Genomic DNA, 12,154 nt, shown 5'->3' with positions numbered 1-12,154 from the left:
TTAAAAATAAGTTATAAATATACATACCCTTAAGAGGTATTCATAATTTTCACTGAACAAACTTGTGTTTATAAACAAAGTTTATTACATTCAAAAGTTTTTTAAGTAAGTAAGCGCAGCACCTTTAAACTCTGACTGATAGAAACTCCAACTCCAACCTTCCATTGAACCTGGTCTGATAATCTTCTGTGAGTTCCACAGATCTTAGACAACATAGAAAATATGGGTTATTTTCATATAAATTAGATATAATCAAAAAGATTAGGAGCTACATGAGGTTATGACATGTAAATGAAAATAAATCTTATACATTTTTGAAATAAATGGCATTGACCATGTTAACACCAGACATAGTTTTATTCCTACACAGTACACATTCTGGTGAATCCAATGCCAACAACACATGACATGTAGCTGCATCACCTCTTCTTTCTGTAAGTGTTTGGGAACTGAGCATTTTTCCCATGTCTGCCTACTGACTTTTCCACTTCACCTCAGTCCATTTCAAATGAGCTCAGGCCCAAAGAAGCTGGTGATGTTTCCTGTTCTTGTTTATTCTGTCTGTGTGTTTTCTTTCTCTCTGTATTTTGACTCTGTAGCCATTCATAAAACATTTTAAGGCAATACCAACGTGCAGTATAAATGTATCATATCCTCTGTATCAATCCTGTAGATTGTATTATCACATCCCCACAAATTTGACCATCATCATAATCATTACTTATTCTGTCATAGCTGTTTATTGCACATGATTCCATCCCTGACTAGCACTCTAAAGACCTATTTCACAGATTTACAGATATTCTTAGTTTGTTGTTGTTTCTGAATGGGTGTTTTTTTTGTAATTGTGTTGGTGTGGTTCTTTTCTTTCTCTTCAAACTGAGAGCAGCTCTAACAAGGCAAAGCTGTTACACTCTGGGATTAATAAAGTTTTCCGAATCTTCTTTGCATGGTGGGGTTTCAACTTGTATTTGTTGGACACAACGATTAACTGTGTTCACGGACACTGGTTCTTACAGTGATTCCTGGGCCCATGCGTTGAGTTCAGCTCAATATTACGTTAAGCAATTTCTCCAGATTCTCTCACTCTTTTAATTATATTATGAACCACAGATGATGAAATCCCCAAGTTCTTTTTTTTCTACATGGAGAAACCTAAGTTGCTGAACTGTATGCCCTCGCCGTTTCCCACAAAGTAGTGAACCTCAGTACATCCTTACTTCTGAAAGACTGACCTGTTATTAATTAACCTAACTCACTGGGAGAAGTTCTGTCAGTTGTTTTTAATTTAGTATTACACTACATTTCTAAATTCTCAATAGCTTTAAACTGTTTTATTATTTCATGATTGGCACTTCATTGTATCCTGTATGCAATCCACTGCTAACTATCAAATAAAGGCAAGAATGCTCTTATATGTTACTGTGTTGTGAGCATAACAAGCTGCTCCAAATAAATTGGCCCTAGTGGGATTAATAAAGTTGTTTGCATTGTTTTGCCAGGGAGACACACAACTCATGTGTCACAGACAGCAAGTTACACTGCATTTCATCAGATTATAGTGTCACAAAATTAAATTAAAGGATGAGTAAATATTGTGGTAGAGTGTGTGATAAAAAAAAAGCATATCTAATGGAGTATTATTTTCAAGCACTATAGCTTTCAGTCTTCCTATTTAGGTTTTGGCAGGTCTGGTTCCTCCGTGGACTGAGTCCTGTTGCAAACACATAAAAAAAGGGGACATAAGTAGGACAAGTGTCTTGAGGCTCAGGCACTGTTTCTAGGACCCAAAGTCATCCTGTGTTGACTACAAATGATGAGATATTGATTGGCTAGGAAATGTCATTGTTGACTGATAGCTGCAGGGTGATGAGTCACTACAGAGAAGGTGCCTGAGATCAGTCCACTAGGGGGCACCAGAGCCACAACCTGAGCCCTGACTGGTGTGGGATGTTCAAGATGAACGCAAGAGCACCTACACACAAACACCCACACACACTATAGCTGATTTGGTAGTATATTACAAGGTGCACTACATTAATAAAAAAACATAGGGTTAGTTGTCTTTGAACTACTACTTTCCTTAAGACTATGTTATTTTACAGAGTTCCTCCAGGCTTAGAGACATTTATGTTGCTGTAATTCAGTGCAGTGTTCCCATAAATCTGTACTGAAGTTCCCAAGCAACAAAAATGTTATTTTCATATTAACAAAGTGCAATATGATGTTGGTGGTGGATACTCAAACACAGCAGGAACCACTGGTACCTGAGGGTTGGAGTCTGGTTTAAGCAGGCATTTAATCATGCTCAGACTCGCTCAGACCTAGATGATTTAGGTACGAGGGTCAAACTAGAAAAGCACCACACAAACCTGACTGCATCAGGGTCGGACATGAAATACAATATGCTTTTCAGGTATGGGTTGGGTTTGGCTTCCACACCCTCAGGCTTAGTTGGGTTCAGATGCAAATATGCAGCCCGCCCGATCCCCTGCACTGTGATGTACAGCAAGTCTAAATTTGAACCCAGTCTTAAAATGTGTCTTTTTATAGTTAGTTTTAATACTTTTGTAAATACACATATGTATGATGTGAAGTATAGTGAAGGACTTTGTATTGTAAAGTAATAAATATCTGTAACACATTACAGTTACTGTTGTTACATTAAGTGATCTTGACATTTTATTAGTTTAACAGCCTGCATACAGTTGACGAAACTCATACGAAGCCTCCATCACTGATTAGGCTTTTAATTCTAATGGCATTCGTTTTTACAGGGCTGTAAGGGATAAGCGTCTATTGACTTTGATGACCTGCTGTGTGTGTATTCATGTGAATGTGTGTGTGTTGTTACCGGTGCTGGATAAAATGGGAGTCTCTTCTCCTGAAGTTTCAGCTCTGTCTTCACAGTGGCCCAGGTGCAGGATAAATTAGACAATAAGAGGCGTGAAAGTGGTAAATTCACAGGAGTGGAACGGTCACTCACGGAGAGAGGTTTCAAGGGTTGCATTTGCAGTGTCACACCCCTCCAAACAAGCCCTCGATAACAGCAGACTGAATACATCACTGTCCCTATGACAACTGAAGAGGAACAAATGTCACGCTGTGCGCTGGATGACTGGCAGGCATCCGCTCCCTTCATCCACAACCACAGCCAGTCATGGCAAATACCACAGGATGCATTATGCAGATGCCATAGTCACAGCACACCAGTCCAGAGAGAGAGGAGGGATGACACAGTCAGAGGTCTGAGGATTCTGAGCTTTAACATGCCCAGACAGCTGTTACACTCATCCAAATGTGATTTCCATTTGGATCTAATCATACATCCATCTTTACAAGTCATTTGGTCACATATTTAGCATTATTAACTTCCTTTTTACTAAAGATCACTGTCATTGGTTCCCAGTGCAGTTTTTTCTCTAATAAAACAGAAAAAGTCAAAAACGCAATATACATTTCTTCAAATTAGATGTCTGCTGGTGAGATGCTGCCAATTAACTTACTAATTGAATTACTAACTAAGTAAAAGATTTTTTCAGCGACACAACTCTTACAAGTGTAACTGACTAATTGTCCTGCATTGCCACAGTTCTGGAGGGGAACTGAATCCCTAAAAAATAAGTGGAGGGAAACATAAAGGATCTATATGCTTCCACCATCAACATGACATGTCTTAATCACAGACTTCATATTTAACAAAACTGACCTATTTGAGGTCAACGGCTTTCACCTCTTTATGAGCTGGCAAAAAGTTTGCCTTTGTTGAGGGCCTGACTGACTTTAGCTGCTCAACATGGAGTGAAGCGGAGAGCTTCCTTAGATGAAACAATACTATCAATCAGCAGAAGCAGTTAGAGGTATTAATCCTGTCAGTGATTGTCTTTGTAAACAGAATGTTTTAGATCCTGCTTTGAGGCCCTTTAATGGGCTGATCATTATAGCTACAACTACAGTAAACTGCCATAGACTCTTGGCAGCTTGTTTCACGTCTGCACCAGCTTCGGACTTGCCAGATGGCCCTTTTCACCTGCACACTGTACATGAGCATGAGAAGAAATAAATTGATTGATGATGCAATTAAATGAATGACTAGTTCTGAACAGGCATGGACAAACCTGTACCCTTGCAACTCACTAAAACAACACTTTCCATTCTGTGCAGACATAAACTGGGACTTGGATAAAATAGGTGATAATGTCATATCCATGAAGGCATATGTCAAGACTGGGGGTTTATCATCAAGGAGGACCTGGAAACATAGCCAGGTCGCTTGATTCTCATCAGCCCAATAGGAGGCAACCACTTCGCTGACCACAGCAAGAGCAGGTTCTGTTGCCGAAGAAGTTGGTATAGAGGGTGTGGAGCCTCCCTAACTTCCGGTATAGAGAGGTGATGTGGAGTCATGAGCAATAGTAACATGGAGTAACGTAGGAAATTAAAAAACTAAGGTGGTTACCAATTACATAATTAAGCTGCTTAATTATCATTTTAGGAATGTCAGTGTGGGCAAACACATTTGCATTGAGAAAATGGTCTGTTCTCAGTGCTGTTAAATGGTCATAGAAACTGCAGAGGATCTCTAAATGTAGAAATAATAATTAGTTATTACTTTGTGGCAGCAGTTTTCATTTCAACATGAATGTGTCCGGAACCTGTAATGAATACACTACATAAACATGTAAAGAGCTACTGTACCCTTCCTGCTGTGGTTCTAATTCACAGGCAGGCAATCATCCTCATTCAGCGAACACAAACAACATCCATGTCACACTGTTTAATGTTGTTGTCTAACTTTAATATGGTTAGTGAACAAAAAGTTGGGATGGGGAATTGAATTGCGTTTCAGCCCTATGCAGATTTCTGTGTGCCTTCCCAGCTGCTGATTATGATTGGTGTGTTACTGCTCGCTGGAGCATAACAAATCTGTTATGTTGTTTTGCTAGCGATAATTCAATTGCCACACTGTCACAAAAGTAATTATCCATCATTTATTTTGCCTTGAGCAATAGCAAGTAAGAGAGCACCTGCTGCCTCTGGCCTACATTCACTGCAGGTATAGTGAAGGAGTTAAGAGACTGGAAGGTACATCTAATGGCTGTTTACCTTCCACCATTAGTCTGTTTCGTGCACAAACTCTGGACTAAATAATTACTACTTATTGTACAACTCTTCCAGTTTTGTGTTTTCCATTTTTGTTTTGTGTTTTTCATTTTTGTAAATTAAAGGTGTAAACACAACCAAATCACCCCATACAGCAATTTAAGGCAGTAATGGCTACAATCCTCTCCCCCCTTATAGGAAATCCTCACTAGCTTTGTAGATCTTTTCAGTTGTATGTTTTAGATTTCCAAACACCTTACTTACCATCACTGCCTTATACTGTGCCCTCAATAAGAAACAGATAACTCTCTAAGTTTCTCTTCCAAGATGATCTTCTAACTTTGTAGTTTATGCTGTTATTGTGCTGCAGGTGCTGGTAAATATAATACAAAAAATACGAATCAGTGTATTGCTGTGTAAAACAGCACCATTGTACTTTATCTGTAATCTCTGTAATCTCAGTATTAAAAATGAAACACATTAGACAGTGGGTCACAGTGATAAGAAGAGCCCACCAACTACACAAGCTTTATTAGGTATCCAGTGAGTGACTGAGTCAGGTCTCAGTAAAATCCATCTTTAATCTTGTAAATTTGTTAGGTATTGTTAAATGTTGATGTGATTTACTGACTTCACTTAAAAACTAAGTAAAGATATGGTGAGCAGTCAATCTTACTCAACTGAAGTTTTACTTGTGGTGGCAGTATGTTCACCTAGGTAATCCAGACATTTCTCTTTCCAGAAACAATCCCCAGCTTCGCTGATGGAATCCTGAGTACAGTTGGACATGCCATGCTCATAAAATGCCTATACTTCCTCAATTGGCTCCTTTTGACCCAAAGAAACAGCAAATGTATTCTGCCATCCTCCCTCTGGATGTCTGAACTCTAGCTTAAGGTTAAGCCACCCTGCTGAATAAACTCATATTGTCTGTTAATGTTCACGGCCTCATTCCTTTGGTCATTACCCATGAAATGTAATTTCTTTTATTTTCGGTCTTTTTCGTTTTTGTGCCATGCTGAATCAAACTGTAACACTGACAAATAACAACTTGTGCCCCTATGTGTGACATCAGGTTGATGCTCCAGTCTCTTCTTTACCGTGTCCAAAATCTAAAAGACACTAGACACAACAGAGCACATTGCTGTACCCTAAAGTTATAACTACAGAAGTATGGACTGGAACTGGCCACACAGTATTCACAGGATTTGGATAAAAAGCGTCTGCTAAATGACTAAATGTAAAATAAAATGAAAATCACTGCTATCTTACCTCTGTAAACTTTTCAGAGGACATCATATTCATAGGTTGTGACATTGACCCTGTTACCCATAATGGGAAATACATTATATTTTTCCATTTTGGTTCCATGAGTAACATTAAAAATTGAAGCCATCACATGAGGGGGGCGATGATAAAGCAGCCATTATTAATTATAGCTTTAAATAAATAATGTTACCTCATCAGGATCTATCCGTCTTCTCTCTTGCTGCCCTTTCTTTCATTTCCTGTGCCATCACCCCTTTTCACTTCTGATCCATTCTTCAAGAACACCAGATTTTGGGATGATACAGACACTATTACTTGGCTTTGGAGGAAAAAATACTGTTATTTTCTTTTCAGGGTATTGTTGCCTCCTTCAAACCTTTAAGAGCGACAGTATAGAGTCTCATACTTCGCAGTATGACATGAAAGGGCAAAGAATAATTATATTTAGAAGTACAGATAATCAAGATTTTGACTGCAGCTTTTTCCAGTTTTCTCTCCCTCGACTCTCAGCACCCATTGTGCGCCTTCAAGCATCACAGCATAGCTTTAAATCCTGCGATGTACTGGGAGATAAAATCAGAGCTATTGTCTATGTTTTGTCAGGCAGTTGTCTCCACAGAGCTGTGGCTTTCCAAAGGCTTTTTAACTCCTGAAGGGCTGACTGAGATAAAATTGCCTATCACAGGTACTTGGAATAAAAATCCAGATGCTCAACAAGCCAAAACACATCTACTGTTAGTTCGCCACCGTCTTCATCTTGCTTTGGCCTGTGGTTGACGACTGACCTGAGGTTGTCAGGGATAATCTTATCTGTCTGTGGTTTAGGAAAGGCACAAAAGAATCCAGGACACACTGATAGGCCTGATAGTTCGATAGGCTGCAAAGGGCTGAGCTGTCTTGTTACAAAGGCCGTTGCCATGACAATGATGAATGGCAGTTGTCCTGTGTGTCAAACAGGAGTCATGGGTGGACTGATAAATGCTGATGTGTCTTACAGATGATGGACTGTTTTCTGTAAAGCTGTGCATTCTTTTTATAGCCTGTCTGTGCTGGTGTTTTATGATTAACATTTCTGTATTATTTATTTCTTGAACCCTGGATTTGAAATAATATTATTATAAAGAAATAAACATGAGCATATAATACCAGAAGGCCTGGTAGGTGTGAATCTAAACATTTCTGGGTTTTGCTGAAAGCACTCAAGGCCTATTACTGTACGTTCCACCTCAGTGTTATCATTGATCTAATTCAACCATCTAGAAGTGCAGAGAAAGATGGGGTATGTGACATTTGATAATATTTTCACGCTGGCAACAGCTATAATAATAATAATAATAATAATAATAATAATAATAATAATAATAATAATAATAATAATAATAATAATAATAATAATAATAATAATAATAATAATAATAATAATAATAATAATAATAATAATAATAATAATACCTATCTTTGAAGAAAGACTGGTGACACTACATTTAGCCAGGGAGGTGTGGTGAGGAAGAAACACTTAAAGTGTATTTTAAGATTTTACAGTGATTAAAATGGCTGGTTTTAAAGATAAACTGTTTTTTTCAAGAGACTGCCCCACAAACCCAACCAGATCTTTGGTGTCCAGGTGACAGCCAGGCTATGTAGAAGAAGATTTTCCAGCCCCTGTTCAGAGTGGCCTGGGCCAGACTCACCCTGTCTCCCACTCAGACAGAAACCCGTCTCAGTGAGCCAGCCTATGAGCCCAAAGTCCTTCCCTATAACACAGTCAGTGTTAAACAAGGCAATAACCTGTATGCTGGTATTCTCAGATCTGGCTGATCACCACTTACTCTTTGGTGTTTTACTCAACATGTCACTGATGCTTATATTTCAGATACTGTACACTTTGTTCTAAGACTGCTGGTGCCAGGTCTCTGCACAGTGTTTGTTTTTATCTGTTTATCTCAACTAGCAGGTCAGTTTCTGCTGTGAGTGCTAGAGGACATTGAGAGTCAGTTTCAGCTAAATGAGCAAACACTGGATTTACAGCAAGGAAAACTGCCAGACTGTCAGCGTACAAACTCTCACAACTAGATGCTGTGTGCTTTTCATACCAAAGAGAATATTTCACATTGGATTTCTCTGGATTTAAGACAAAACGGAATCATCACACTATGTAGCTGCTTTTCTACTTTCTTTCACAATTAACACTAAACTGTAGAAGATACTGGGATGAATTTTACAAAAGGAACTAAAATAAGAAATAAAGAACTAAAATATCACTATCACAGTCTATCACTCATACATGTTATTAAAGAATGAATCTGTTTGTACGTCTGTTTCTTACCCTTTATGTTTCTGCCCCCCCCCCCGTCCCAAGTTAATTCTAATGATCTATCCCTGTATGCCTATTGGACATACATTTGTGTCATAAATTTGGGTTTTTTAACTGCCCCTAAACCATTACTAGGCACAGCTGGTGAAGGTATAATGATTTGTTTTTACGATTAATTACCTCTGAGACTCATTGTAGAAAATTCCTTTCTACTTCAACATACCTGGCCTAGCTGCTCTCTGTATGGATGAGGGTCCTGAATCTACAGCTGTGTTGGACCAGTATAATATGAGAATATGCTGCACCTTATGTGGCAGCAGACATACAAACAGTATGAAAAAGCGTCTACTGTCAAACAGGCTGAAATACAGAACAGCTCAGCTAACTGTCACTGAACTTGTTTCCCACCTGTTGTACTCACTTGGCTCCATCATTGGCCCAACTCATTTATTCATTTATTATTCATTTCTACAAGCTGTAAGTATGATTAAGGTCAGCTGTGGAATGGAAGCGATCTCTGAGTCAGTAATGTGAGTTTGTGACGACCTGAGTAGTCTACAAAATATATTTGATAACAGCATTTGCCCCAGGATTCATTCCTGCCTGCAGTAGCAAGTTCACAAAAAACAACTATAACCAAACATAAGTTATTAGCATGCAACATGAGCTGAAGATGCCTGCTGCAGGTCAGACTGACCTGACTAATGTTATTTACACTGATAAAAACTGCATTAACTGTCTAACTAACTTGACCTGGACACTGCAGGTAAAGTGGTAGAAGTGAGTACATGAAGGTTTGGTTTACTCTCTGCTGGTGGTTTTTCTTGCATCAGGAAAGGGATATGCCATAACTCCTGCTCAAATTGCTGAGCTTGCACGGAAAACATTTGGACCTCACTTCACTTACCTCACATGTCATCATTAGGAGTTTTTCAGTTTAGATGACGTCATGTGGAAGAGTTCTGGAGAAGCAGATCGACAGTACTATCACTATCTCCATAGTGTGATCAACTGGACGACATCATCTGAATGACACGCTCTTCCAGATGACATCTTGTGGAAGAATTGTCAGCTAGATGCAGAGTAATATTAGAATGTAGGGAAAACAGAGGAATGTTTGATACCATTCTTACATGTACTCCTTAGACTAGAACCAAGAAAATCAGTAAAGTCACCCTTTAATATCAAATATCAGCTCCATCCATTTTGGTCATTTAAAAAAATCCCAAACCTACTTTATCCATTAAACTCATTCACAAAATGCAACAGTATATGAATACCAACAGCAGTAGCAGCAAGTGTGTTCAGGTGAGTTAGGGTCCAGCGCACCCGGATGAGCCTTTGTGTGGCCCTTAAACCACATTACTTAGAAATAGATGTAGTACAGTAATACCTATTTACATGCAGACTGCATAGTTCCCAGGTCACCTTACTGACTACTTGATCACTCTTCACACAAGTCAATTTATGATAGCATTCTATCAATTAGCTTCGGATCAGTTTAAATTGTGTGTTTGGCTTCAGAGAATGGGATGTAAATTGGTTTGTCACATTAAAACTGACACTTGCACATCTGTACATTGCGAAGTTATTGGATGTCATGAAGCACTGTGACAGCTGTGGAGACTTTCTTGCTCATAGTTAAACTGACACAGTCACAGGGGATAAATTGCATTTTGCTTTATCTCCACACCAACTAAGAAGTCTCCCTTGTGTGAATTGTCCATAACAATCACACATTCTTATTGTATACACTGTGTAGTGTAGTACACACAAATGATCTGATTGTCATCATGAAACCATACAGGAATACATTTTACTCTTGGGCAGTCAAGGCTGGATAATGACACCAATTATGTGAATTTTGATTTCATATCTGTGAATTTGATATTACTGATTATAATTATTGATACACTATGTGGACAAAACCTTTGTGATCAGAGTTTTTCAAATCTGATCATTCTAATTTTAGTACTTACTGCTGAATTTCACACTGGGGATCAATCAAGTCTTATGATGATACTATATTTGTCTTGACTACTGCAATGTCTTACTGATGGGGTTACCAGCATGCACCATCAAACCGCTGATCTGATCTGTAGCTGCATCACGTTCAAAGCCATGACCGCTGCCAACAAAGTGGTCAACTCAACAGCACCAGCCTACCTGAACTCCCTCATTCTGGTCTACCATCCCTCCTGTCCACTGCGCTTTCCCTCTGTGGTTCCCTCACCTCACCTCAAAAGATCCCAGGCTAAGCTCTTTAGCTCAGTGGTTCAATAATGGTGGAACAACCTACCTACGTCTGCACACTCAGCAGCCTCACTCACAATTTTCAAAAATCTGCTAAAACAGAATTCTTCTGCAACCAAAAAAACTAAAAACATGCGCTTAAACGTCATGAAACAGAAACATTTCAGCCTTTTTTCCAAGTGTTCACATCTACACAACTTAGAAACTAGCACCTGGACCCACTTATTTTTCATGTAAATATTGGAAAATGTAATAATACTTAATATTTCACATCACCAAACAAGCACAATATGTTCCTCTGAACTGTTGTGGAGTAAAAGTAAAAGTAAAATAAAATTGAAATGGTCAAGTAAAGTACAAGTACTTTAAATCAGTACTTCACTACAGTACATGAGTATCATGAAGAGAACAGGTCATGGCTCATCTATATGTTAGAACGTTTTGTACCTGCTTATAGATTAGTGAGGCTTCAGTAGTCGTTGAAGAGCTCACTCCTGTGCTGGCTGATTGGGACATATAATTAGTGCACTTTGTAAATAGCAGCTAGTGTCAGGTGTTAACACGAGGCTGATTGGAGTGTGTGCAGAATGAGATGATGAGGATGCCTCACAGGCCAAAGTCAAATATCCTTTAGTAAATACTCCACAGTGCAAGGAGAGAAGGAAGGGTTGATGTGGTGGAGCGGGGGGTTTAAAGGGGGCTGGATATAATTGGGGGGCCCACTGAGTAAGGTCTGCTGCAGATAGTCAGGCCCTGCAATCAACTGATGGAAGCTGCTGCAGCATGGTGCTTAAGAAGGGGTTGATTAAAACAGTTCAAGACTGTATCAGATTTCTGAGATCATATGAAAGTCTGGGATATTATCCTCTTTATGTAAAAGGAAAGGAGGAGAAATAGTAAGGAGAAACCACTTCCAAACCAAGTAAAGTAACTAATACTGTAATCAGGGTCATCCATAAGTGAATTTTTGTATCACAAGTAATGAAATTCCCTCCACATATTCATGAGATACTGGGAAACACAGGTCACAGTGACCTTGACCTTTAAAGACCAAAATCTAATCAGTTCATACTTGAGTTCAGAGGGATAATTGTGTCAATTTTGAAGAAATTCCTCAATTTTATGTCCAGGACGATGTGGGTGGACGCTTAAAACATTGCTATGCCTGTCATTAGCAGAAGGCAATATAAAAATAAGTACATGGGATTTTAAAAT

Source organism: Anabas testudineus, chromosome 13 (genome assembly GCF_900324465.2).
Source record: "Anabas testudineus chromosome 13, fAnaTes1.2, whole genome shotgun sequence".
Taxonomy (NCBI): Eukaryota; Metazoa; Chordata; class Actinopteri; order Anabantiformes; family Anabantidae; genus Anabas; species Anabas testudineus.
Note: the sequence above shows the minus strand (reverse complement) of the source record.